Here is a 26590-nt window from a genome sequence, read left to right as displayed (position 1 = left end):
CTTCTGAAGTATACCTTGGTTGCTTCCAAGTTTTGGCAATTATGAAGAAAGCTACTATGAACATTCACGTGCAGGCTTTTGTGTGGACTAAGTTTCTTCTCCTTTGGGCAAATACCAAGGAGCACGATTAAAACCACTTCCTTTTTGTTGGAAATATAGAAATTGTTTATTTTCTTTCAGAGGGGAAGGGTAGAGCCCAAGTCAGCACATGCCATAGGCCTGTCTGCATGTAAATGTTTAGGCAGCTGTCATCTCACTGATGCTTTGCCCATGAACATCCATTGCTGTGTCTCGGCTCAAATTTGAGGTGGTGAACAATAGATTTTTGCGTTTTCTTGTCTATCACCGTATCCCTTGGTCCTGTGATCACTGAGAGCTTTCTTCACTCAAATTGAAGGAATTGAACAACTTGGGTGCTTTTCTCCAAAGGCCCTCTTTTTTTTTTTTTTTTTTTTTCTTTCTTTCTTTCTTTCTTTCCCACAACCATGTTCCTGCATCAGGTTCTTGTCACCTCTCACTTTGGAGTCACCTTCCCTGGCCTTGTGTTTCAAATGTGTCTTTCAGCTTCTCTGTTCATGGCTGAACTCAGACTTCTCTGTTGAAGCCAAACACTTATCCTGGCCCCCCACCTGTGACACGCATCCTGCTCCTCGCAGGGCTGAGTGTAGCATTCTGCACAGTATCTACCACCTCTGCATAAACCTTTCCTTAATTTTCTTGTCCTTTCTTTTTCATAATCATTCTTTACTTTAGTATGTCTTCTATGATCAAATGAAAATAGGCCCATTAAAGTTAAAATGGGGATGTTCTGTTCTGTTTTCATATTATGATGCAGATGGTATGAAACATTTTTGAAGAAAATCAAATTACCCAGACTCAGATCTCCAGGACAGTGGCTACAATTTATGTAATTTTTCCACAAGAAGTCTACTAAATTTGGGAGACAACTGAAGTTAAAAAAAAATTATTTAACAAATCCATTTGCTTTTGAAGGAGTTTCTTTATCAGTTTTATTTTCTGAGTAGGAAATAGAAGCTTTTAAAATAAACATTCCTGAAATACAGTAAATCCAATAAGAACTCTTATTTTGTCTCAGTTAAGGCCAAGGTGCCAAGATCAGGATTCCTGAGGGAGTCTAACTGAGGTTAGAGCTGAAAAGTAATCTCAGAGTTTACTCTTAAAAGAGGAGAAAGAAGGATGAAGAATTGTGCCGATGTTGGGAGCCTGAGTGTCTGAGACAAGTGTGGAACTGAAACTATTTTACAGGAAGTAGGAAAGGATGGTTTGGGGAGGCCAGGCTGGGCAGGAGTAATGGGATGCAGTACACATGACAAGCCTCCCAGGAGCAGCAGGAGACACTGCAGTGGGGTCGGGCGCGGATGATCCAGGCCAGCATTGCTGCCTACAGCTCCTTGGTGTGACTTAGCAAAAGACCGTCACACTCTGAGTGGCATTTCAGGTCTCCTTGCAACGCAGTTAGCACCACCTTCTGAGTGAGAAGTCACCCTAGCGTTTACCTTCCCATCAGCAGTGGCCTGAATAAATGCTCCCGTTGGTCCATGTAGGGAACAAAGACCGTCATGTTGGGTCCTCAGTGGTTTTCATGTTTGATTGGAGAAGGGGTCCGACAGAGCAAGCACTCAGTCTCAGACAGAGGATCAGGGGTGAGGGCTCTGCAGAGGGTCAGAGCACCAGGAAGGAGACACTGAGGGAGCTGAGTCCAGGGCTCAGGGTAACATGAAACAATGATGAGGCTGATGTATGCAAAAGAACATATAATCATCAAAGGAGTGTGTGTCAGATACATACGTACATACCTACACAGAGAGGGGACTGGAGGGGAAGAGAGAGAGAAATACAACTCCTGTACCCGCCTTGCAGCTTAAGAACTAGAGTATCTGGTAATCTTCCGGTAATCTGGAAGCCCCTGTGTGTTCCTTCCTGGCCATACCCCTGTCTTTCAAAGGAACCACAGTTCTGAATTCAGTGTTTGTCACTTCCTGGCTTTTCTGTGTACGTACATTTCCCTAAGCAATCTGTTAATCAAGTTTTGTTTGCCTCGGAGCTATATATGAATGGTATTCTTGTACCATTTGCTTTTTTCAATTGATTTTTTTTTCAGATTCATCCTTATTGATGCATGAAGTGGCATGCATGAAATTCATTTATCTTCCCTGCTGTGTGGTCTTGCCTTGTATGAATACACCTCAATTTATTTATCCAGTCTCCTCTCAATGGACATGTGGGTCATTTCCAATTTTGTACTGTCTTAAACAGTGCCTCTATGAACATTCTTACATGTGCATCCTGCTGCAAACGGTTTCTCTAGGATAGGTACCAAAGAGAAGAATTTCTGGGTCTTGGAGGATGTGCATCTTCAGCTTTACTGGGTCATACCAAATTGTTTTGCAAAGTGGTTATATTTGGACATTCCATTTGGCATTCCCTTGAGTAAACAGATGAACTTTTAAGAGAAGGGAAAGTTGGAAGAAAAGATGAAATGCAGTATTAACTAAATATTGGAGAGGAAAAGGATGTCACTGGGGTCTGATGAAGTACAACTCCCCGTCAAAGTGTAGGGTAGAGACAGCTGGGGCCATGAAGGGAGAGGTGTAGGTTCTAAACGACCACAGTGGGAAGGGTGAAAGGTTGTTTTTCATGGACTGTAGTCACATTGTGATGAGGGAGCAGATTCCGTCTCAGGAGGAATAAAACACCCAGTTCTCTCCATTTTCACTCAGTTTTCCCCAGTCAGCAAGAACCTTTAGTTCTGTCTGGGGAACAGATAGATGCTGCCAGGCATGTAAGCATCTGTTTCCACATCAAACTGATGGTGGTATAGATTTCTGGTAAAGCTTTCAAAACAGATATCCACACAGAGGCACTCAGATATTTTGGAGATTACTTTCCTCCAAACATAGGAGATTTTTCTGACAGCTATGCTTTGTATTTTATAAATTCAGTAAACTGGCACAGGGTTTGACAGTACTATTTCTGTGACCTCAGAGGGTTAGTTGATGAGAACCCAGAGCAGCTCTGTGATCGCTCATTCATTTGACCTGAGAAAAATGGGTCTGTGGCGTTTTGAATAGCAAATTAGCTATGAAATATGACACGGTCCTGGGTGAGCATTTTGGCCTGATTTGTAAATTCTGACCATTCTGATACATTAAGCTGATGGAATTTGTTTTCTTTTCAAATAATTTCCATTCTTCCAAATCTAGCTTTGAGTGAGGATAACGTCTTTTGTTGGCATCCCTGTGAAACTGAAAGTAGAGCATTAAACCATTGGAAGCATGTGTTCTCTGGAGTCTCAGAAGTGCAGCTTTTTTTAACTTGTTATTTTTGGGTCACCCTTCATTAATAGCATTCATCAGATTTATTTGATTCCAGGCCAGAGAGATCAGTGAGGGTGGCATTTCCAAAATAATTTCATCATAGTTTTTCATCACTTGTTGATTGGTATTATCTTTCGATGGTGACATTACATATTTGGGAGAGCAGCATGGTATACTGGAAATAAGACTTGTGCTGTGCCAAAAAAAAAAAAAAACAACAAACAAACCAGTTTTCCATAACTGAGGTCTCATTATGTAAACTATGACAGGTCTACTCAATGGAACATTTTGTATTAGTTAAAATGATGATGTAAAAATTGTAAAGTAAGTTGGACAAATGTTTAGTTTGTTAAGTAGAAGAAAAGCAGAATACCAAACTGTCTGTGGAATATGATCCTAATTTTGGCAGAAAATGCATGGGTGGGAAAAGCCTACAAAAATTATACCAAAATGCTAGTTGTTGTGTTTGGGTAGTGAGATTACAGGGATTTTCTTCCTAATGTGGTTATATTGCTTTTATATAAAATCAACTAAAAGGATGGAAAGTGAGATCAATCTGGATTCAAATTGCCATTCTACCATTAACCAACTGTTTGACCTTGGTTAAGCCACTTAACTGACTTCCTCAGGAGTTAAGGATGTCATGTTTACCCCGACAGGGCTATAGCCAGTCAAATGAGGTGCTATTCCTAAGGCCCCCTGGGTAAGCAGCTAGTACAGTTTCCTAGCCTCCTCCCCAGCTTCCCCTTTTCTGGTGAAACAGGCTTCACCCAACACATAACCAACAGCCATGAGTGATGCTCTTTTATTGTCTGGTTTCTATTTGGTTCAGTTGTGGCCTTGCTCTGATCTCAGTTAAACACTTTTGACCTCTTGGAACTTCTTTTTTAGCAGTGACAACTGATGGTTATTTTAGAGTAATGATTGATGAGTAAGAACGTTTGGTCTTTTTGTGACGAGAGGGGATATTTGAAGCCCTGGACTTCCTCAAGTCCTAGAATTTCAGCTGTTCAAATACATGTATTAGATTGACAGAAATATGCTAACTTATTTGAGGACATCCTTGTTAACATCCCTTGGCTAGTATGGCAGAAACATGTTAGCTGCTTGCTAAACAGGCTGGTGATTTTCTTAGCTTTGCCAGGTTTTTCCAAGAGACAGGTACAAATAATATGTAAGAGAAGAATTCAGCCAGGATCCCTGGGGACTGTGTATGAGCTCTAAGATGTTAAATGGAGCTTTTTAGACTGTGATGATAGGAACTGATCATGTTCAGCAGTTGATGTAAATAGGGCCAGAGTTGCTTCTAGTTTCTGACTTATTTCAGGGTAAGTTTACTGTGGGCAGGGAGAGGAAAATCCAATTCTTAATAATAATAGCTAGCTACAGATTGGCTAGGCACTGGAAAATGTAATCCTGCCCAGGGTTAAGGGAACACCCTTAGCAAAGGTTCAAAAAAAGATGTCCGTATTCACATGGTCCCAAGTCATCCCGTCTACTTGGACTGAGACTCGGGGTATCTGAGATCTCCCCTAGACTCTTAGACTGACAGTCTGTTAGGGCAGAGTACATTCCTGACCTACTCAAGATGAGCATCCAGCTCTCTGAACTCTCTGTTCACTTCCTGTCCAGAATAGCAGACTCGCCCTCTGCCTCTAGCTGCCCTGGTACAAGTCATTGGACAAACTGAGCCTCATTTTTGTTGTAAGAAGAGAGGTTTAATCTCCAAGGGTCCTACTAGCTCAAAATCCCAAAGATTCAATAATTCCTTTGCATATATATTTTTTTTAATATGTCAGAGTCTTGAGAAGTACAAGTAATTAAACCATAGAAAATCAACTGTAAATTCTTGTTCCTTAAAGTTTGAGTCTCTGAATCAGGCCCCTGGTCTTCAGCAGATGGCTTGGTAGGATCAGGGTCTCTCTGCTTAAGGCCACAGTTCCCCCATGGCCCCATCCTCATGGCCCTACAAGGGCAAAAAGTGGCATCAGGCAAACCAGAGTGCCTTGGCGGGAACTTCCTACAGGCTCTTGTAGCTCTTTAAGAATAAAAGGCATAAAGACTGGATGGGAAGAGGTAAATTGTCTTTATTTGCAGGTGACATGGCAGTTTATATAGAGAAATCCTAAGAAATATATAAAACCACTACTAGAAAGAACTAATACTTGAACATTGAACTTAGTAAAGTCACAGGATTCAAGGTCAAGTTTACAAAAATCTATTGTATTTCTGTAGATTTTCAGCTAATAGGTATGAAATGAAGATAAAGAAACAATTTTATGTATAATAATAACAGAAGAACGTAAAACTCTTAGGAATAAATTTAAACAAAAAATCAATCAGTTGGTGCTGTCTCCGGGGTGGACCCGAGAGTAATGGGTGCTAGCAGTCCCAGGAGAGTGGACTTTGTTTTGTAGCCCTTGTTTCTCAAAGGAAAAGCTGTATAAAGTTATGTAATTGTTGTTCAGCATCATCACGACATGGATTGTAATGTCAGTTTACATTCAACAAGCCAGCAGCACTCCTAGGGCCATGCCATCGCTTAGCTAATACCAGGCATATCTTCTTTGCACTTGGCAGGTAGAGTGTAGTCCTGAGTGATTTTTCGGAGCCATGTTAGTTCTCAGGCATAAGATGTACACTCAGAAAGTTGTGATTTTTCTTTATTCTTTGTTCCTACTTCTCTCCAGGGTGTGATGAGGCATTTAACCCAACAGACAGCAGGAGGATGTGTGTAATGAATTTTTACATGCCCCGGTCATTTTAGTGTAATTGTCCTTCTTTTAAAAGGCTTCATTAAGTCTATTGTTAGGATTGTAAAACTACCTAAGAGAGACAGGAGGGCTTTTCCCATTTTCAGAATTCAGCACAGTTTCTTAATTGCACTGCTTTAGGTGAACAGTAATTAAATGGGTTGGGAGAATGTGCAATATTTATTTATAGTAACGCAGGCGTGTCACGTATTTTTAGTCATTACTGCACAGTCTCCTTGATAACATCCTTTTGGAAAAAAAAAGTCATGACTGTTAAAAGGAGCTCCAATAAGTGTTTTCGGCAGGTCTTTGAATCTAGCTGTGAGTATTAACAGATCGAGATACCCTTATATTAAAGTACCATACATAATAAACTTTATGCAAGGAACCTCTACTGGCAAAGCTCTGAAATGTGCTTTTAACATTTTTAATTTAAAAGATTTGAGTTAAATATGTTTGCCAATGTCAATAGTCTTTGGAGTGTTATAATGTACCTTCATTTGGACAAGATGATAGGAGAGTAACTATTCCTTGATTCTTAAATTTGGTAATAAATACAATTTTAGCACCCTGTTCTTGACATGCTCTGACATGGCAGATTTGTCGAGCAGATAAATAGAAGTTTTCCATGAAATATTGATCTTAATACCAACTAAACTGCTATTTGGGGGCCTTTTTGAGCACCAGATGAAAGCTAGGAACCCTCCGTGCAGAAAAGCATATACACACAAACCTGGGGACCGTATGCTACTCAGGAGGCCTTTGGACCCCCTGAATGCCTATTCATGGACCCAAAGATATGCATCCTTGATAGAAATGCAAATTGTACGAATAGCCCCTTTGTTTTGCACATATACCCATGCCTAGTCTCTCCTGTGTCTATATGTCTGCAGATCTATTTTTATGGACACCTTTTCTCCATAGGACATTTTGACTCAATATCTTCAGTGCCAACTCAGTTTAAATGTGACAGAAACAAAAGTGCCTTTTCCACCACCGTGAATTTCTGGCACTTCTCATTATTTCCTCAGTCATTACTTTTCCCTCTGCCCCATCTCCCTGAAAGCTGAGAACAAGCCTGCTCTCTCTCTCCACGCATCCAATGCGTTGATAGCTTTATTCATGTGTTCTTTCCACACAGCCACCACTTTCGTCCCTTCTGTTGTGTATCAACATCACCTAGTGCAAGCCTTCAACAGCTGTCCTTTAAGCCCCCCCGCCCCCCTAACGCTCTTGCTTCCCACGCCATCCAGCCACTCATCTGGGACTCAGAGTCTTCCATGTATGTGGCCTGCCTCACGCAGGCTCCCTTTCCCCTTGTCCGCTGCCACTCAGCTGCCTTTGGAGGTTTTGTGTCACCACACACAGCAAATTCAAAACTGCCAGCCCCTTCACTCTGGGGCCAGCTCTCCTACTCATGATTCCCCCAGAGACTGTGTTTCCTCCCCCAGGTTTCTTGCATGTTCCCTTCCAGCCACTCCTCTGCCATCGTCTTGTACCACGGACACTCTGCCCCTCCAAGAGAGCGTCTGGGACAGATTGCCCATCTGCTGACAGGCAGTGGTGGGGCACCTTGTATTTTCTGTTCATGATCACTGAACCTGCAGGAAGATAGGGCCCCAGAACTGGGCAGCCGTATTTCTCTGGAATTCTGTACCTCTCTGTTCATTCAGCAGTTCTGCACCCTCAACCCCCGACTGCCACTTACCTGGCTCAGTTGAATCAGTAGTTCAATAAACATACTTTGGAAATACTTTTTTTAAAAGTGTAGGGGTGGGGACAAGGGTCTAGGAGAATAAAACTAATTATTATTTATAGTAATAATTAACAAGGACATAACACCCCCGTGTGCGCTGCCTCATCTTCTGATGCTGGTCTGGAGGCTGGTGTCTCCCTCGTAGCTCAGCAGGGGCACCAAGGCAGCGATCTGCCCATCTCTGCATCTTAGCATGGAGCAAGGCCAGGGCAGGCCCTCAAGTGTCTGGCGGAGGAGCTGTGCAGGTAGCTGGCACAGTGTTTCATAGACTCGCCTAGCTGGAGGTGGTCTTTGAGATGATCTCTGACTACTTCATCTGACAGTTGAGCAAGCTGAGAGTCAGGAAGGTTAAATGACTAGTCTAAGGTCAGACAGCAGTAAAATCTGCTTTGGAATCTATGTTTTCTGACTCCTGGTCTCCTTTGTTTGCTGCACGACAAGTACCACTCAGCCTCTGGTTCTTCTTTTGCCATCTCTTTCATCTCTGTTGTTAGTGCCTGTTTGGTGCCTAGTACATATTCTGAGCTCTTCAGGCTGCCTGAAGTTGTCTGCTGCACCTCTTAAGCATAAGAACCTAATAATTCTCTTACTTTTTCAATAGCACGTAGTACTTTTTAGGATCTTTCATATATGTTTCCTGATTAGATTTCACCACAAGCCTGTGAGATAGGTTGAGCTTATGTCTGAGGAGAAAAGTAGAGACTGGTTTGTGACCTGCTGCTCAGTGGCTCAGTTGTGGCTGCTCAGTGTCACAGTTGCTAGAACTTGGTTCTCCTCTGTCAGAGGATGTGGTGAGTTAAAACTCTTTTGAAAACCTAGCTTCAGGCTCTGGAATCTTGCCTCCCTTTATGCAAATAGAGAAAAAACCAGAATTTCCTATTTTCTAAGAGTTTTCAGTGTTTCCTCAAGTATGTTCTAAAGCACTCTGATCCCATGAGATGCTCTGTAAAAGAAATGGATTTTGTGGCCAGATAAGTTGGGGAAAGCTGCTTGCTGTCTCCCCTTCTTGGGGATTCCCAGTGCATCTTGGCATTTAAAGGCTCTGAGAAGTTCCTCTGCAAAACTGTTGAATTTTATTTTTAATTGTGGTAAAAATACACAAGATGTAAAATCTACCCACTTAATCATTCGGAAGTGTTTAAGTTCAGCAGTGGTAAGTATATTCACATTGTTGCTCAATCTCCAGAACTCTTCTCATGTTGGGAAACAGAAACTCTGTGCCCACTGAACAACAATTTCCCATTCTCCCCGCTCCCAGCCTCTGGCAACCACCCTTTTACTTTCTGTCTCTATGAATCTGACTGTTCTAGGTGCCTCAGACAAGTGGAATCATACAATATTTCTCTTTTTCACAGGCTAATTTCACTTAGTATAGTGTCTTCAAGGCTCGTCCCTGTTGTAGCACATGTCAGAATTTGCTTCCTGAATAATATTCCATTGTATGTATAGACCACATTTTGTTTATCCACTCAACAGAAGTTGACATCTGAGTTGCATCTACCTTCTGAGTCTTGTCAATAGTGCTGCTATGATCTTGGGTGTACAAGCATCTGTTTGAGGCCCTGCTTTCAGTGCTTCTGGGTGAAAATACCCAAAGTGGAATTGCTGGATCATATGGGAATTTCATTTTTACTTTTTTGAGGAGCCACTATTGTTTCACGTATTTTTCTACCCAAGTTTCACAACTTACTTGATCACAGAATTCTGTTTCCAAGTTACACCTTTAATATCTCACAGAACACGGACCTCTCAGGAAACACTTGTGGGAAATCCTGAGCTCAGTAAGGATTTCCGTTTTTTCCAGGGGACTGGCAAACCTCAGGATGCTGCCTGGCAGTTTGGCCACAAAACTCCCAGCCCAAGGACAAGGTCAGCAGGGTGGTCCCAGGAGCTGCAGTAGGGGAGGGAGCTCACAGGGTACACAGCAAACCAGCACCGGGTTCCTCCACTGGGGCTGACTATAAACTTGGCCCAGGTGGAGAGGCCACCATGGCACGAATGTCATTTAATCTTCACTGCTTAGATTGGCGTCTTCAGTCAACAAGAGAGTAAAGGAGAGTGAGCCCTCCTGCGTACGTGCAATAAGGAGAAAGCTTTCCAGTGAGAAGTAGAATTCAGAAACCACTGTTTCCCTCGTCTTACCAAAGAGGAGCGTGTGCTACCTGGTCGAAGTCTAAATGTGCTTCTCTGCAGGGCTTGCTGTGTTGACTTAATCTCTTTGGCCTTTAATGTGGTTCCTAAATAATTGAGGGGTGATTGTAAATACTGTAATTTGTGGGGAGATAAAGATTCCAACAGAGTTGATTTAACTTGCACAGGTGGAAAGGGTTTGTGGGGCCAGGGCAGTAAACTGAGGAAAGAAACAAATTCCCCACCCTCAAAAGCTGCTGTGTGCCCCAGATGTCCTTGTGGTCAAGCACCAGCCATTGGTGACCTGAAAGGAGGCATTACATGATTGAACACCTGAATGTCCAAGGATGTTTCTCCAAACACTGGCTTAAAAATTGGCATGGGCCTGAATGGTTTTAGGAGTGCCTAAAAGAAAACAAACCGGGAGGTTACTACAGCGGTTGTAGCTTTATCCAGCTGTTTTTGATGTTGACAAGGTTGAGGATGTAAAACTCTGGGGGGATATGTGGTCCAGCCTGCAGTACAGCCATAGACACCGAGCTTCTTAGCTCCCTTGTCTGAGAGTAGATAATGATAATGATGCCACACATTGTGGGGAGAGTATTTCATAAGCTCTCTGAGCTCCTTAGATGAACATGGCTACTGATGCACAAATTATTATTATATGAGATTTTGCTGTTCTGTAAATAAATGCCATCACTCTCTCTGTCTCTCTTGCTCTAAATGAATTCAGATTTGGCTTCTCTCATTAGCTGCCTCCCACCCAGACTGTTTCTCCAGGAACATAGGTCTCTGTGGAGGCTCAGAAGTGAAGTGTAAAAGGGCTTGGAAAACTCTGTAGCTCGGGTGGGCCATCTACCCTCATGAGGCCTCAGTTTCCACCTTTTTTTTTTTTTTTGAGGGGGAGGTAATTAGGTTTATTTATTTATTTATTATTTTTAACGGAGGTACTAGGGATTGACCCCAGGACCTCATGTATGCTAAGCATGCCCTCTAACCACTGGGCTACACACTCTCCCAGTTTTTCTATCTTTAAGGTTCCTTTCTAAGGTTCCTTCTGGCTCTGTAGATTTGTGATTTTTATCAAATATTAAACAAACAAAAAAAATTCAGCTTCAAATTACAAATATTTATTTGAGTGCCAGGTCTGAGTTGGGCACTCTTTTTGGTACTTGGAATAAACTGGTGAACAAGGTGGCTTATTCTAGTTGGGAGAAAGAAGACAGTGAGACAATAGGCTGTAAATATTAATATGTAAGTAAATTATATAGTTGCTGATAGAAGATATTTTCTAGGCAAAAGCAAAAATAGGTAAGAGGAATTGGGAATGCAGGCAGGCATGCAATTTATAAAAATGTAGCAAAGAGGAACTTCTCCATTATGAGAGTTGTTAGAAAATCAAGTATATTATTCATGGGAGGCTGTAAACCTCTCGTGTGGAGATTTTTAGGAAAAGTCTACTCATCTTTTTAGATTCAGGGATATTTTTACTTGGATGGAGAGGGATTAACCAGGTGATCCTTTTGAAGACTCTCTTTTAAATGGTGTAGTGGTTTGTGCAGGAGCTCTGGAATTTGTGTTAGCATGTGTGTAATCGTATATACACAAACACATGTGCACACATATAGATACATGTGTGCATACGTACACACATGTATCTACTGCTTAAGGAGCAGTGCAGGCCAGAGTTGGGAGGACCCCACTGCCGGCATACCTCCCAGCTCACTTTTAAAGGCCAACTGGTGTGCATAATGCTTCCGCCCTCCCATCCTGCCGTTTTACGAGGGAAGAACTGAAACACAGAAATGCTGATGACTCACCAGAACCAGAATGAGTCAGGGATGTGTAGTGGGCCCCGGTGTCAGCCTCTGCCCCTTGGTCACCCACCTCCCAGTGCCTCCCTGCGTTCCTCTGCCCGTGAGACAGGCAGCTCAGTTGTTCTTACTTCCCCTTCCCTCTTGCTCAGGGACCACCTCCACTCCCAAGTTTGTGTAATTAAATAATAATAAAACCAATGTAATCCTTCCTCTAACCCTTATGTCTCCAGACCCACACAGTCCAGTTTCAGAATCATGTTAGAGCCCAACAGATACAGTCCTCAAGATGTGCAGATACTAACTACTAAATATAACGGAGATAGCCAAGTTTATACTGTGTAGCACAGAGAACTATATTCAGTATCTTATAGTAACTTATACTGAAAAAGAATATGAAAACGAATATATGTATGTATATATGCATGACTGAACTAGGCTGTACACCAGAAATTGACACAACATTGTAAACTGACTATACTTCAATTAAAACAAAAAAGTTACAGTCCTGTGACAATAATTTCAAAATAGCAAATACTTTACTTGTGTTTCTCAGTGCAGCAGTGGGAACACAGAATCCACAGCAGCACCTCAGGTCCCTCCTTTCCTACAAGCTGAATGCCCAGGGTGGTTTCTCTAAACGTTGACTTAAAAATTGGCGTGTGGCGGGAGGGTAGAGCTCAGTGGTAGAGCGCGTGCTTAACGTGCACGAGATCCTGGGTCCCCAGGAGTCAGTCCCCAGTACCTCCATTTAAAAATTAAATGAATAAATAAACCTAATTACCTCCCTCCCCAAAGTTGGCATATGGGCCTGAACGATTCGAGGAGTGCCTTAAAGAAAACAAACTGGGAGGTACCTACGGCTTATACTCCTGACAAATTTATGCATGTTTCCTAACCATGACCCACTATTCTTTCACCTGTCCTCCTGATTCTGATCATAGCACTTTCCCAGGAGGTGGGCAAGGCAAAGCCTCGGAAGCCAAGGTCCGCTTGAGCAGCTGGGGCAAGAGAGAGCCTGGACACGTGCGTTCTTCACCTCTGGCCCCCACACCGCTGTTTGCTGGTGTGCTGTGCTAGCCATTCTCCTGTTACCTCCTGTAATCTAATCCCCACAGAAATCCTGTGTGGTAGGTATTGATGTCTTCGTTTCACTGATGAAAAAACCACAGAGAAATTGAGTAGCTTGCCTGGTATCACGCTATCCAGAATGCTAGGATTTGAGCCCAGGTCTGTCTAGTTATTAAAAACTGTGCTCTATTTCTTGTAAGTTGCTGCCTCTAAGTCATAGAAGTCCCAGGGGCCCCATGTTTTTTCAGTTGCCAAGTTTGTTTAGGTGGGAAACACAATTATAAAACTCTAAAACTCTTTGGTGTTTGAGGCAGTTGCATCTGTTTTCAGCAAAGATCTTGAAAGCACAGTAGTTAAAGGAAAGGGTAAGTTCTCCCAGAGCCTTGTGAAGCAGAATCTTTGTCTTGTTTGGAAACGCAGAGGACAGTCTGGGCCTCTTTGCCCACAGCCCAGAGAGATCCCAGTAAGTTCTTTAGAGAACTGTTCCAACATGTCAGAGGCCGTGGCTTTCTGTCTCTTTCAGTCTTGAAGCAAGCAGGCTTTACCACCAAGGGAGTGCTAATGTTTGGCCTGTCAGTCTGAGGAAATGCACAGATGAAGCTGGGAGGAGCTTTCAAAAACTTCAAGCAGTTCTTTTGCTCCAAGTATTAGAGATACTTTTTGAGAAACTTGCTGGTTTAGTATTTGAATTTGTGACCTTGATACAAATGAGAACTTAAAGGTAAGATATACAAGAATGCATTTCGTGGCTTCCTGACACTAGCTCTCAGTCTACACCTTGGTTGAAAGCTAGTGTTCATTCGGCAGGAAGGGAAGAGGGTCCAAATGCAAGAAGGGACAAGAGACCAGGGAAGCAGAACAGCTACATTCAAGCAAATACACAGAGAAATCCAGAGTAACGAATGAGAGCAGGTGGGCAAAACAGATGAGGCAGAGTGAACAGGGACAGACAAGCAAGTACAGAACAATATATGAGCTGCAGACTCTGGACACAGGAAAGATAGAAAGACAAAGACACAGGGAGCCATAGGCACAAACATCACCCACTGTTAACAAGATGCCATACAGGATTCTGTTTTAACCATGACAGTGTCAAAGCTTTCTCCTAGGTTTCAATAGAAAGGCTTGCACATGAGTGCTCTTTCCACGTACCTGCGATTATATTCATTGGATCAGGAGGAAAATCATTAGAAAGTAGAGTCACTATTATTTATCATCATCCAGATTGCCCTTTAATAAACGGTAAGAACCAGAACAAGTGAAATGAGCTTGGACCAGATTCTACGACAGTGATCCACCCAATGATGTTATCATATGAGTCATTGCCAAATAGATTCTTCACATCTTGCAATAGATGTTTTTCAGTTTTCAGAAGTGTGCCATGAAGGTTTTTTATTTTTTTAAGTTTATGCACTCACATGAGAGGACCAACCATTGATACGTTTTCTTTGTGGTTGTGCTACGCGTTTCCACCTATTTTCCCACTTGAAAATGCTACTTGACTTCTGAATGTTCTGTATCCATAGTTGATGGCTTTAAGTACTTCTTGCTTTCAGTTCCTGAAGCATAGTGATATGATGAACTGATTAAAAATAGCATTCTAATGAAATTGTTGGGTGTGTTATTATAATATAAGTCAGCTGCAAATGGGAAGTTCTTTCCTGAGGAAATTGATAAACTGAAAGTCGACTTGAGTGTTTATATATTTTCCATGAGAATTTTGGGTTCCTCCTCATTTTTTCCCTTTTAAAAATTGTGAGTTAATCTGTGCTTCCCACCCAAACACATATTTTAACACTTGTAGCAGTTAGCTGAGGTCTGTTAACATGATACTAAAATTTGGATTAAATGTTTACCAGCATAATATGTGAGTGTGTAAACTCTAAAAGGAAAGCAAAGTAAGCCCTTTTCAGTTGGAATATTGGATATTTTAAAAATTGTAAAACAGAACATGATTGTTATCCTCCAGGTCTCTGCCCTTAGCGTAGCAACATGTGAAAGGCTCTCATTCTTTTAAAAAAAAGGGGGGGTGGGGAGAGGAATTTTTTACTTGAGATTTTCTCCTCAACTCTGGGCTTGTAAAGAGTCACCATGCAATAGAGGTGGCCTACACACATATGTTCACTTGTTCAATGTTTTGTGAAAATTTAAGCCAGCATTTAAAAGTCAGGATATTTCACGCTTTAAAAAATCCAAATGTATTGCTTCTCTAAAAATAGCATGATCTGGATGCACATCACCGCTTAGCAGCCAGTGCTGGGGCTGGAGCTGCATGGCGGCCACCCCTCGCCTCCCCCATCTGTAGCTCCTCGGCCCCCTGTCTGGTTCTTTGTGGGTCCCACACCTGAAGTCTGTGGCCTTGAGTGTTGGTCTGCCATTGCTGATCACATTTCTACTGTTGATTTTTACCAAATGGACAGGTATTTTTCTGTACACATTGGGCATCATGGGAGAGACGGGGGGGTGGGGGCAGCACAAGTTTGCCTGCTCCCAGCTCACCTTGCTCATGCCTGTTACCGGTCCTATGGCATTGGAGTTCCACCTGCTGCATTCTTATTTCCACTGCTGCTGTTCCACAGAAACAGCCCTAGCCCAAATTAGAGATTCCTCTTCCTCCTCTTCTGTGCCATGTCCTTTTTTGGGTCCTCATCTTCTTCTACCTCTGTTCCAAGCTCTGATGGTTTGATTGGCCAGCCCTCCCTGTCACACTGTCTTCCCGTGGACTCCACCCTCTTCAGTATTTCCTTCTGCTTCTAGCTCATCTCTCTGCCGGCTTTGCTGGCTCCTCCCTTATTATCTGCTTCATTTCCTATTACTTCTCCATTACTCAAGTATTACATGAATATATAGATTGTTTTAAAAATTCAGGCAATAGCAGAGGTATGTAAAGGAAGAAGATAGTCTTTTTCTTTAACCATGTTCCTTTCCACTCCCCTTTCCAGAGATAACTGTGATTAACCTCTGAATGGGCCTCTTTTCCTGACCTCTTTACACGTTGTCTGGTGTGTGTTGTTGTTTAACATAAAGCGTATTATTTAATGGATAATTTTTTTAATTTGGAGATGACCCTGGTCAGTGTAGATAGATCTCTGCTGTACCCATTTTATGATCTGCCAGCTTCTTAAATCTTGATGGTTCCCAACATAACCTACTGGATAATTACAGTACCTAACATGTTGTTTTTATGGTTCTGTGTCTGTTTTCCCTAAGTCTCTCAGCTGCCAGGGACAGTATCTATCAAAGCACTTATCAGAACAAATTCAGTGAGAGAATGAATGAATGAACTTTGGTATTTTTGCCCCTTCAGTTTGATCATTAATATTGTATGAGATATAATATTAAATTATGTTGAAATTTAAAATCAAACTAAAATATCCTAAGTTCTATAGTAAATATATTAGTGTAATTATTGTAAGTTATAGTTAACCTATTTCTCAGGTTATTTCCTAACAGTTATTAATTTTGCTTACCTCCTTAAGGTCACCCTACTATGCAAAAGAGAATTCTGTATACTACATTTTTGTTATAAGGAGAAGTATTTGTGACTAGTTGTCTTTGTTGTGTGTATTTTAAATGAATGTGTGTTCTGGCATCTTTCCGAGGCAGATAGTATTTTGGGTGTAATTCATCCTTCATAAAAGTATCGTTTATCTTTAAAGAAAATATAAATGCATAATGGTTGTATAAACAGAATTGACTTAATACAGTATCTCCTCAGTAGAAGAGTAGTTGAGGTTTATGAAGTGAGCCTTGTCAGACACAATTTGAGCTCTATTGCTGAGGGTTCCCATTCAGTACCACGCTGCTGTTAATAGCCCTGATTTAAGGAGAAACCAATGAAAACATCTATCATCTGATGGCTGTGGGATGTCATCCAAGCTTGTGTCATGGTCATGTAATGTTCCTGGGTTTGTGGGGTGAAGAAAATAACACTTGGATGTTTGGAATTCATCCTTAAGCTGCTTTTGTCAGGGGTGGATGTGTTTCTTGCTCCTGAGTTGAAATGAGACTTTTAAATACTGTTAATAACTCTCTCATCGCCAGACCCTCTGGAGGAGACACCAAGGGTGAGTGTGTGTGAACAATATTTTAAAATTTCATTTGTGTATGAAAAATAGTGGGGGAGGTGGGACTAACTGACCATCAATCATGAGGTGAAATCAGTTGGCCACTAACCGTCCAGATCAAGACATGATCCCTACTCGTGCAAATTCGAATTATTTGAATGAACAAATCAAAATTAGAAAATAAAGAAGCAAGAAAACGGAAACTACATAAAGACCTCTGCAATGCGAATGTCTGCTCAACTAATTAAAATTCTGCCCAAGGGGTTACTGAAGTGGCTAAAACTCAGCCTAATCTGGGTCAAGGTCTTTGGGAAGGTGGTTCAAGTGCTGTTTTTAAAGAAACGTTCAGAGAGGAAAGAACATTGAATTTCAGGGACTGTCATAAAACAACAATCTAAGTAAGCTCTAATTGAAGACTTACAGTGAGTCTGAATTACAGGATTTAAATACTGGAATAAGAGTGTGAATATCTTTGACAGGGGACAGAAATGAAGTAAAATGATTGTGCCCACGCTGACAACTTGTATTTGTGTGTTGTACTATAGTTTATAGATTCCTTTGGGGGGTGCTTTTTTATTTGATCTATATTAAGTCTTGATGAACTACAAGCCTTTTTGAAGACTGAATCTCCAGGGTTGATGGCGGCAGCCTGTCTGGATGTAGGGGTTGAGAGATGAGAGAGAAGACAAGACACCCAGAGTTTCTGGACCTGGGAGGTTGTCTGTGCCTCTGACCAAAATAGGCATGTGGAGGGGCAGGTTGGGCAAGACACCATCAGACAGCCAAGACTGGCAGGGAGAGCCACTGACAGCATTCAGCTCTCGAGAACAAGGGAGGTTAGCTTGCTGTGAACTTTGTGGGAACACGTGTAGCCTGGTGAGCTTGAGAGCCAGAGTCCCAGCGTGGGGGTGGTGGCCGTTCAAGACAATACATTGGGCCATGGAGGGAGCTGATGGACTACAGGTCAAAGCAGGGGAGAGAAGTCACTGAAAGGGAAAACTGAGTGTCAAATGATACTTGTAAACCAGGGCGCTGCCAGGATGCTACAGTTTAGAGAAACAGCAGCCTGACAGCATGAGATCGTGTTTTGTATTGTTTATTTGCAGTTTGTTGAGTTTTACATCCCTCAGGAAATAGCTGTGACTCAGATGCAGACAGCTCTGGATAGACAAGGCACATGACAGCAGCATTAGAGAAAACTGGTCAGCAGTGGCAGAAGCCAGACAGAAAATCCAGTGCCCCTTCCCACGATGAAGCCAGGCTCCTGACACGGACCGTGGACTGGACTGCTTTCTTGGGAGGCCTGTGGGCATCGGCACATCTCAAAATGAGTGGAACCAGCATCAAACAAGTGTGATTATGGACTGTCACCACCACTGGACATGTAACTCAAAGCTCAAGCCAGTGGTTTCGTCTTCGTAGACAATGCTGGTTTTTTTTAAAGAGGTTATGAAACACTAAATAACCAACTTGATTAAATCAAGCCGGCCACCCTCATGCCTGAGGCATTTAGGGTGCTTTGTGTGTTGGGCACCTGCTGTTGCCGTCCGCAGCACCCACCTGGGTTAATGTTGTACCCAGGAATTGCAAGGAGGAAAGCAGTAGGTGTGTGTTTTCTTCCAGTGGTATCTGTTCTCTGAGCCTCCATCCTGCTCTCACTCTGTGCATGATTATCTGGGGGAAAGCACTACCAGGCCAAAATATGTAGCCTATTCTTGACTTGGTGAACCCATGCATTGGCCTGGCATGAGATACATTTTGGCACATTTTTGTGATTCCGATGAATGGCGTCCAGAGGAGGAGGCTTATCAGTCATCAGCTCATGTGTGTCCTCTCCACCATCTCACAGTTGGCTGATTCTTCAGGGCACATGTGTGTCGATGCAGCATTTGTTGGCCCTGACTCCTGTTTTAGGAGGCCGGCCAGAATTGCAGCTGAGCACTGTTGTAACCAGACAGTGCCTCAGTGGAGGAATCGCGCTGCTCTTGTTTGAATCCAAAGAGAGAGACTTTGTCGTTCGTTTATCAGGGATGCTTGTATTTTCTCCTTGATTGGAAACAAAAATGACCAGAAGCCATTAGTTAGTAAATAGAAGCCGTCCACTTTTAATCTCAATCCAGCATTCAAGAAAAGCAATGTTTGTTTGCCAAATAACTTGAGGTCTTTGTGTGCAGAGCTGACAGATGGAGTCGGTTGATGGTGAATGCACTTGGATGCACGCTGGGCCCAGAGGCGCATCCTTGGGCTCTGAGGGTTGTCCAGAAAGTTAACAAGGCTGGGTTCAGACGGGACAGAGGAAATCAAAGTAGTGAAATATCTTGCACTGAGATTCTCTCTCCAGTGTAATGGTTACCAGGGCACCGATTTCAACTCTTTTAAAACAGATGTGCCTTGTGTTCATTCTTTTGCAGCCTTGTTTCGGGAGTAGAAAAGAGAATTTCTAGCATAGCAGTATGTGAGAAATCAAGGGAAAAGAAATAGTTTTAAATTTTATCCTCTGAATGTTATCTGTAACTTAGTGGTACTGTCCTCCTCCATAGCTTGAGTGGTTGGTGTAAAAGTTTAAAGAATAGGACTCTCCTCAACCAAAAAGAAAATATGTAGCTAATATTTTTAAATAGGCCTAATTAATACATAAAAGTATAAAGAAAAAAGTGAAAAATTTCCAAATCCCACCTGTACCATCCTTCCAGATATCTGTACGTATATAGTACACAGGTAAATACACATACACATAGGATTGGACCTTATAGACTAGCCTGTAGTCTGTTTTGATCACTTAAAATGCTACAGACTCCTTTCTATGTTGTTAAATGTAGCTTTACATCAGAAATGTCGAGGCCTGCATAAAATTCAATTGTATGGCTGCATCTCATTAGTTTTTCATTGTGTCATTCATTCACCAGATAGTTATTTTTAGTCTTCCATTTAGTAGAAACTATGCCAAGTCCTGTGGATACTGCAGCAAACTCCCCTATCAGTGGATATTCAGGTTATTACTGGTTTTTCTGGGTTAAAAGCAATACTGCCTTGAACAATCGATATTGCAAAGCACATCTTTGCATACTTGGTTTTCTCTTTGGAATAAATCCCCAGGAGGAGAATTGACTGATCAGTGGGTTTGCACATTTGGGAGCTTGGTCCGTATTTGTTGTCCAACTACTTTCAATTAAAAGTTAACAACGGTGCCAGTTTTTCAATACTCCTCGGGTGATACATTTCATTAGTTGTCATCTTTGTCAATGTGCTAGGTGAAAAATGGTGCTCCACTGTCCTAACTTGTATTTCTTTGATTTGTAGCTGGCTTGCACTGACTGACTGTGGGCTGAAACTTTCTCAGCTTTCCATGTCTCATCCCATGTGGCTGAGCTGGATTTCATGAGACAGGTGTGTTACTAAATAGTGTCAAAATTAAATTTTTATTTATCAGATTCCTTTTAAGGGAGGCCAACTCTTCAGAGAAGCCTCGTGGTGAATCTTTTTAAAGCACACACACATACATAAACACACATTCAAAACTGCAAATTCACCAGACTACCTGCCTTGCATGTTGAGATTATCTAGGAACTATATTCCATAAATTTTCTGAAAGTAGGAAACTCAGATATTCTCTGTACTCATGCTTATGTGCTCAGCAGTCAAATCCTGGCTCGTATTTCTGCCCCTAGTACTTTCATGTGAGTTCATTTTGGTTGAAAAATTGAATTTTATTTTCATTTCCTTTTTCTTTCTTTTTTTCCTTTTTTGGTGCTAAAACAAGAATGGGGTTGTTTCAGAGATTTTTTTTAAATGTTTATTTTGTTTTGCATTAGTCCTTGAAGGTATTCTCATCACTGGGCAGAATTCATAACTTACATTTATATTTTCTTAATTTAATTCTCTACTTGGTATAAATTTTATGTACTATGCATATAAAAATTTTGCATTAACTTTTTCTATGCTATATATATACAAACTTTTACATAAACTTTTTTCCATTTCAGATTCTGAATTGTTTTCAACCTTTTGTTAAAAGGGAAGATCAAGATTTACCTATGTTAAATTCACAGCTCTAGTTAGACCTTTGTCCTTCCAAATTTCCAAAATTTTTGGAAATTCCAAAAGCTTGCAGTGAAAAAAATCTTTACTTGTTTCAGGCTTTCACTTTGTCTTATTTTGAGTGAGAACTTGGGGCTTCATCAATGGAATGTGACTTTATCATTCTTTTCTGCATTTTTGTCTTTAGAACCAAAACTTAATTGATAAAACAAAAGCCACTCCTGAAAGCATAGCCAAGTTGGGAGTTGTTTTCTCCCCTCCATTTTGGCCAGTTTTTACTAAGAATAGTGCTGAAATGCATTGTGGGCATGGGATTTTCCTTTTTAGTTTTTAAACTCCTCTGGAGCAAACATCGTGCTTTCTCTTCAGAGTTCACACACATCCAGACACCACTGAGGCGCTCCCATGTGGGACGTGATAAGAAATTAAGGCTCACTAGTGTTGCCCCCAGGGTGGTCTGCACTCTCTCCTTCAGCCCGTGTCTTGCTGGGATGATGGGAAGGATGATCCTCAAGTTTCTCAGCACTTCTGTGCTTTCTGCCCAGCAAGGGCGGCACAGCTGCCGTGGGAACTCAGAGGTAGCAAGGTCTCCCTTCCCACACTCAAACCACTTTCCGGTTTCAGTGACACCTCTTTATGACCCTCTGGCTTCCATGCAAATTCTGTTTCTGCACAGTGGAGAGCTCTGTCACAGCTAGCATTCATTGGGTCCTTACCATATGCTCAGACCTTTTCACTGTTTCCCTGGCACTTCTTGGAAATCCTGAGATAGGTCGTGTTAGTGTCTCCATTCTGTGGGTGATAGAACTGAGGCCTGGAGAGGTGGGTTAGCCCATGGAAGACCGCAGCTGTTGCGTTGTGGTGTGGGGCTTTGGCCGAGTGCAGAGCACTGCCTCTGACCATCACACTCATAACCTCTTCCTTCTTCCAAGCGAATTCTGATAGAGTCAAAGTTCAGTGCTATAAAAGGTATCTGAGTAACCCTGGAAATTTGTTTCACCAGGATTTGTCCTACATTATCTCTGGGGAATCTGTCAAGATGAGATACAGTTTGTAAATTAAGCTCACACAGTATGATTATTCTCTCAAGGTTATTTTTCATAAACTGGGCTCATCTGCTCATGCTGTTTCATAGAGTTTTCCTTAAGTTGTATTGTTCACCAGGGGTGTGAATAGAGTCTACCTAAAACTGTGCTGTGTTAGGCCTTGGGAAGAATTCGTCCAGGTTAGATGAGGGAGCTCTTTGAATGCTTCCAAATTACTAAACTTTAGATAATCACAAATCTAGAAGCGGGGAAGACTCCCACTGTTTAATTTTGTAACCTGTTTAATTTTGAAAGCACAAATCCAACTATGTATTTTGGAAATTACTTGCAACATCCTAAGTTTGTGATTTTAGAACATGATTGTAAGTATCTAATCCCCGATTAAAATTATTACAGGGGCTAAAGCATAGTAAATGCTCAGTAAATAGTTGTCTCATGAATGAATTAGTTACATTATTTTTGTAACTTTGAGGAACTAAAAAAAAAATTGTGAACAATCTCAGTGTGTATATGAGGGCAATAATGAGTATATGTAATGTACACCCTGAACTTTACAGAGGGCATGACCGTCTCCATAAAAACATTCTGTGTGTTCATAATATCTTTCATCTAAAGAGCTTCATGTTTTAGACATTAGTTAATTCTCAGAACACTGCTCTGAGGAAGATGAGTGACACATTCTTCATTTATAGATGAAGAATTTGAGGTTAAGACTGGTTAAGTGTGACTAACTCGAGATTGATTAACTTCCGTCCTAGGAGACTTGTCTCCAGCCTCATTCTGTGCCCGTGACCTGCTCTCTGGCCTTGCTGAAGCTGTGTGGCCTCCTACCATCCAGCACTCCCCCTTATTTAAAAAAAAAAAAAAAGCATTTTTAATTTAATTACCCACTTTAAAGGAAATGTAATAATTTAGCTATGTAAGCATATTTGGTTTCTAAGTACACAACTAAAATATTTCTAGCCATTTGGCCCCAAACACTTTTTTCTCTTCACACAGTTCCACAAAACGCACACTAAGCAGATGGCGCAGACGAGCCCATGGTTTATTTACAGCCAGTACAGTAGACGAAGGCATACATGCTAAGCCCTCTTACACCCGCTCCATGGGAGCCGTTAACACATCCATTTAGACGAGAGAGTCTCGGGGTTTTGCTCTGGGCATTTCTTTTCTCTCCCTTGAAGCATCACCATCTGCCCTGCCTCCTCTCAGAGGCCCTGGGACCCCTCCTCCTGCCCAGCCAGCAGCAGGCCTGTTCTTCAGAGCAACCTCCATTCACTTGGATACAGCGCTGACAGCCGCGGCTCTCTATTTCTCACTCAAACCAGTTTAACCCTAAACCTATCCGACTTCCCCCAAGGCTTCCCTCGGACTAAGTTCAGTCCCGTACAATTCCGCAGGCCTGCCTGAGCACCTCTCACAACCAGGCTGGGGGCTGGGGTGCAAAGTGTCCTCAGACATGTGCCCTGGGATCTAATGTTTCCTCCTTTGTGCTCCAGTCTCAAGGCTCCAGCTTTTCTCATCACCTGTGATGCCCAGAGAGCCAGCAGCTGTTGGGCTGTAAGACTTCCTGCATCGGATGGATCAGACACTAGGCCCTTCTTTCTATTCCACTCACCAAGGAATTATGTACCTGTTTGTCTTCCTGGGCGAATGTTCTCCCTGGGTGAATAACTGTTATATTTAAAAAGCAGTGATTCAGAAATGTTTTCTACCCATGATATTTTGGGGAGGTGAAAGACTGTGGGTACCGAGTCTAGCCGTTTCTGCTTGTTACTCCCCTCCCCAAAATATTTTTTAAAAGGCATTTCGATTAAAATGTCCTGTCAACCTAGCAACCGCCAGCCAGAACTAATAACAGCCACTCCATTTTCTAATTCCAAATTCCTGGCAGAGCGATCTGATTGGCATAGCTTGTCTTTTAAAGCCAAGCCACAGAACTTGTAGGTTCCCAGCCAGCGTGTAGGCAGGGCCTCCTTCCGGTCAGTTGTTCACTTCTGTCCAATCATAAGTTTCTGGACTACCTGTGGTCACATGGCTTGTTGCTGAACTGTTGGGACAAGTTCCCAGAGAAGGGGACAAGGATGGAGCAGACACCCAAAAACATACAGAGGACAGATATGATTTGAGAGTCCCTGAAACATAAAACTGTATTTTGCCCTTTGTCCTCAAATAAGTCTCTCTGTGAAACTGGATTCTGTTAGAATAAGGAGTTAGAAACAGAAGCATCTTGACCCATATTGCCAGTGTTGCTATATTTGTGTTTATAAGTCCACCTCTATTTTATAGGACCTTCCCCTCCAGAATCAACTATCTATTATGACTTGTTTCAAACTATTCCATTTGAATCTCAACTTTAGGACTTAAGTAAAATTAAAGTCTATTTCTTTCTTGTAACTCTAGCAACTAAGTAAAAACAAAAAATCACAGATGAAATCCTCCAGCATACAGTAGCATTCCTCTGTCTTACATGGCTACAACTGAGGTCCCAGAATTAACAAGTACTGACTGCTTACATATCCAGCGAGGGCAAAGGACTCTGTGTTTGCAGCATGCATCAGCTGGTGCTGGGCAGGGTCTGTTCCCTGTGCCAACAACTCCAATTATTGTTTGGTAAACACACTTTTATTCATTGAGGAGCAGTTGTTTGCTGACATATCAAGCAATTATATAGTGAATGGAGAACAATAGATGCATTGTAGAAGTATTTTTAAAACAAGTCAACAGCAGACAGTGCATAGGAAGAGGGCCCCAGCTCCAGAGGACCCGCTGCCGTGTGGCATTTAGCAAAGCGCAAATAAGGGCTCAGGCGGACAGAGCACTTTGTCTCAAACCCCTCTTTGTGGAGTGGGCCTGGCAGCATTCATTTCCAGCTCTGCCCACAGGGTGGGTTTGAGGGTAGGGGTGTCGGGAGCAAGGATGTGAGGTGTGTATGGAAGTGGGTGTGCATGTACCCAGTTGGCTTCCCCACACTGAGGTTTGTACAAAGAAAAGAAGACCCCAAACATGGATTGATTTAGTGTTTCTTGAGGTATTACTTGAAAGGGACATGGACATAAATGTAAATTCCTCAAGAGGTTAGAATGTGGGGTTTTGGGTGACTTGAGAGCCGAACTAGAATGTCTAAGAGATTTGCAGTTCATGTAGGAGGTGGCTGTTGACAGTGTTTCCCTGATCAGTACCACGGAATGTGCAGTATTTTTACCAGACTGACATCAAAAGGAGTCACGTACCGTGACAGATTGCTTTTCTAATTTATTCTGCTTGGCTGGGCCTAGAGTACTCTCAACGAAGGTCTTGTGTGAATCAGAGAAGGTTTTGCTCTTTACCTTACAGTGGCTGCCAAGGCTCACTTGTCAGAGCTGATGAGGAGAGCAGTATTTAGCTATCTTTCTCTTGCTTCATAATTCATACTCCCATATTTTCATCCTACAATAGTAGATTGCATATAAATCTTTAAACCTCAATGTTGAATCATTTATCACAGACATCTCTCTTAAGAACAACATAGAATTCAAATTACAAAGCAGTTTACTAATTTTTTATGATTCTCTTTGAGCTGCAACCCTCTCATCAGAATATAAAAGGATTATTTATTTATAAGCAATAAAATTAGTCATTATTGCCTATTTGATGGCAGTTAGAACTAAAACCTAGGTCTCCTCTGATTCAGGAGGTATACTTAGCATAAGATCACTGTTTCCCAAACTGTATTATTTTTTTATTGAAGTATTGCCAATTTACAATGTTGTGTTAATTTCTGGTATACAGCATAGTAATTCAGTTATACATATAATATATATATATATATTCCTTTCCATGTTCTTTTTATTATAGGCTATTATATAGCACAAGAATTATACAGTAGGACCTTGTTGTTTATCTATTTTACGTATAGTGGTATCTGTAAATCCCAAACTTCTAATTTATCCCTCCCCACACCCTTTCCTTCCTGGTAGCCGTAAATTTGTTTTCTATGTCTGTGAGTCTGTCTCTGTTTTATAAATAAGTTCATTTGTGCCCTTTTTCCCCTACATATAAATTATGTCATATGATATTTTTCTTTCTCTTTCTGGCTTACTTCACTTAGTATGACGATCTCCAGGTCCATCCATGTTGCTGCAAACGGCATTATTTTATTCTTTTTATGGCTGAGTAGTATTCCATTATATGTATATGTGTGTATATGTATACACACACACACACATACACACATACATACATACATCACATCTTCCTTATCCAGTCATCTGTCAATGGACATTTAAGTTGCTTCTACATCTTGGCAATTGTGAATAGTGCTGTTATGAACATTGGGGTGCATGTATCTTTTTGAATTAGAGTTTCCTTCGCATACATACCCAGGAGTAGGATTGCTGTATCATAGGATAAGTCTATTTTCAGTTTTTTAAGGAATCTCCATACTCTTTTCCATAATGGCTGCACCACCCAAACTTCAGACATTTGTATACACCTGTATGATTTTTCTCCATATCCATGTACCATATCCAATACCACCTGTATTACTTAGATAATTTCCCTAAATTAAGTTTTTATACTAAACCAAATTTATTTTT

At 41.6% G+C, this 26590-nt stretch overlaps 1 protein-coding gene across 5 annotated transcripts in view; it reads left to right on the top strand.

Annotated features, from left to right (window-relative positions):
* FYN (FYN proto-oncogene, Src family tyrosine kinase) overlaps nucleotides 1–26590 on the top strand; it is a 199480-nt gene that overhangs the window by 38831 nt on the left and 134059 nt on the right. Inside the window, exon 3 of one of the 5 annotated variants that reach the window (XM_072965749.1) lies at nucleotides 12736–12921. The exons of the other annotated variants lie outside the window; for them this stretch is intronic. The gene's annotated coding sequence lies outside the window, so the exon portion shown is untranslated. The remainder of the gene's footprint in view (nucleotides 1–12735; nucleotides 12922–26590) is intronic. 5 annotated transcript variants of the gene reach the window in all.

The sequence above is a fragment of the Vicugna pacos genome, chromosome 8 (genome assembly GCF_048564905.1).
Source record: "Vicugna pacos chromosome 8, VicPac4, whole genome shotgun sequence".
Classification (NCBI taxonomy): domain Eukaryota; kingdom Metazoa; phylum Chordata; class Mammalia; order Artiodactyla; family Camelidae; genus Vicugna; species Vicugna pacos.
The sequence above is the reverse complement of the archived record's forward strand: the minus strand, read 5'-3'. Positions and strand labels throughout refer to the sequence as shown.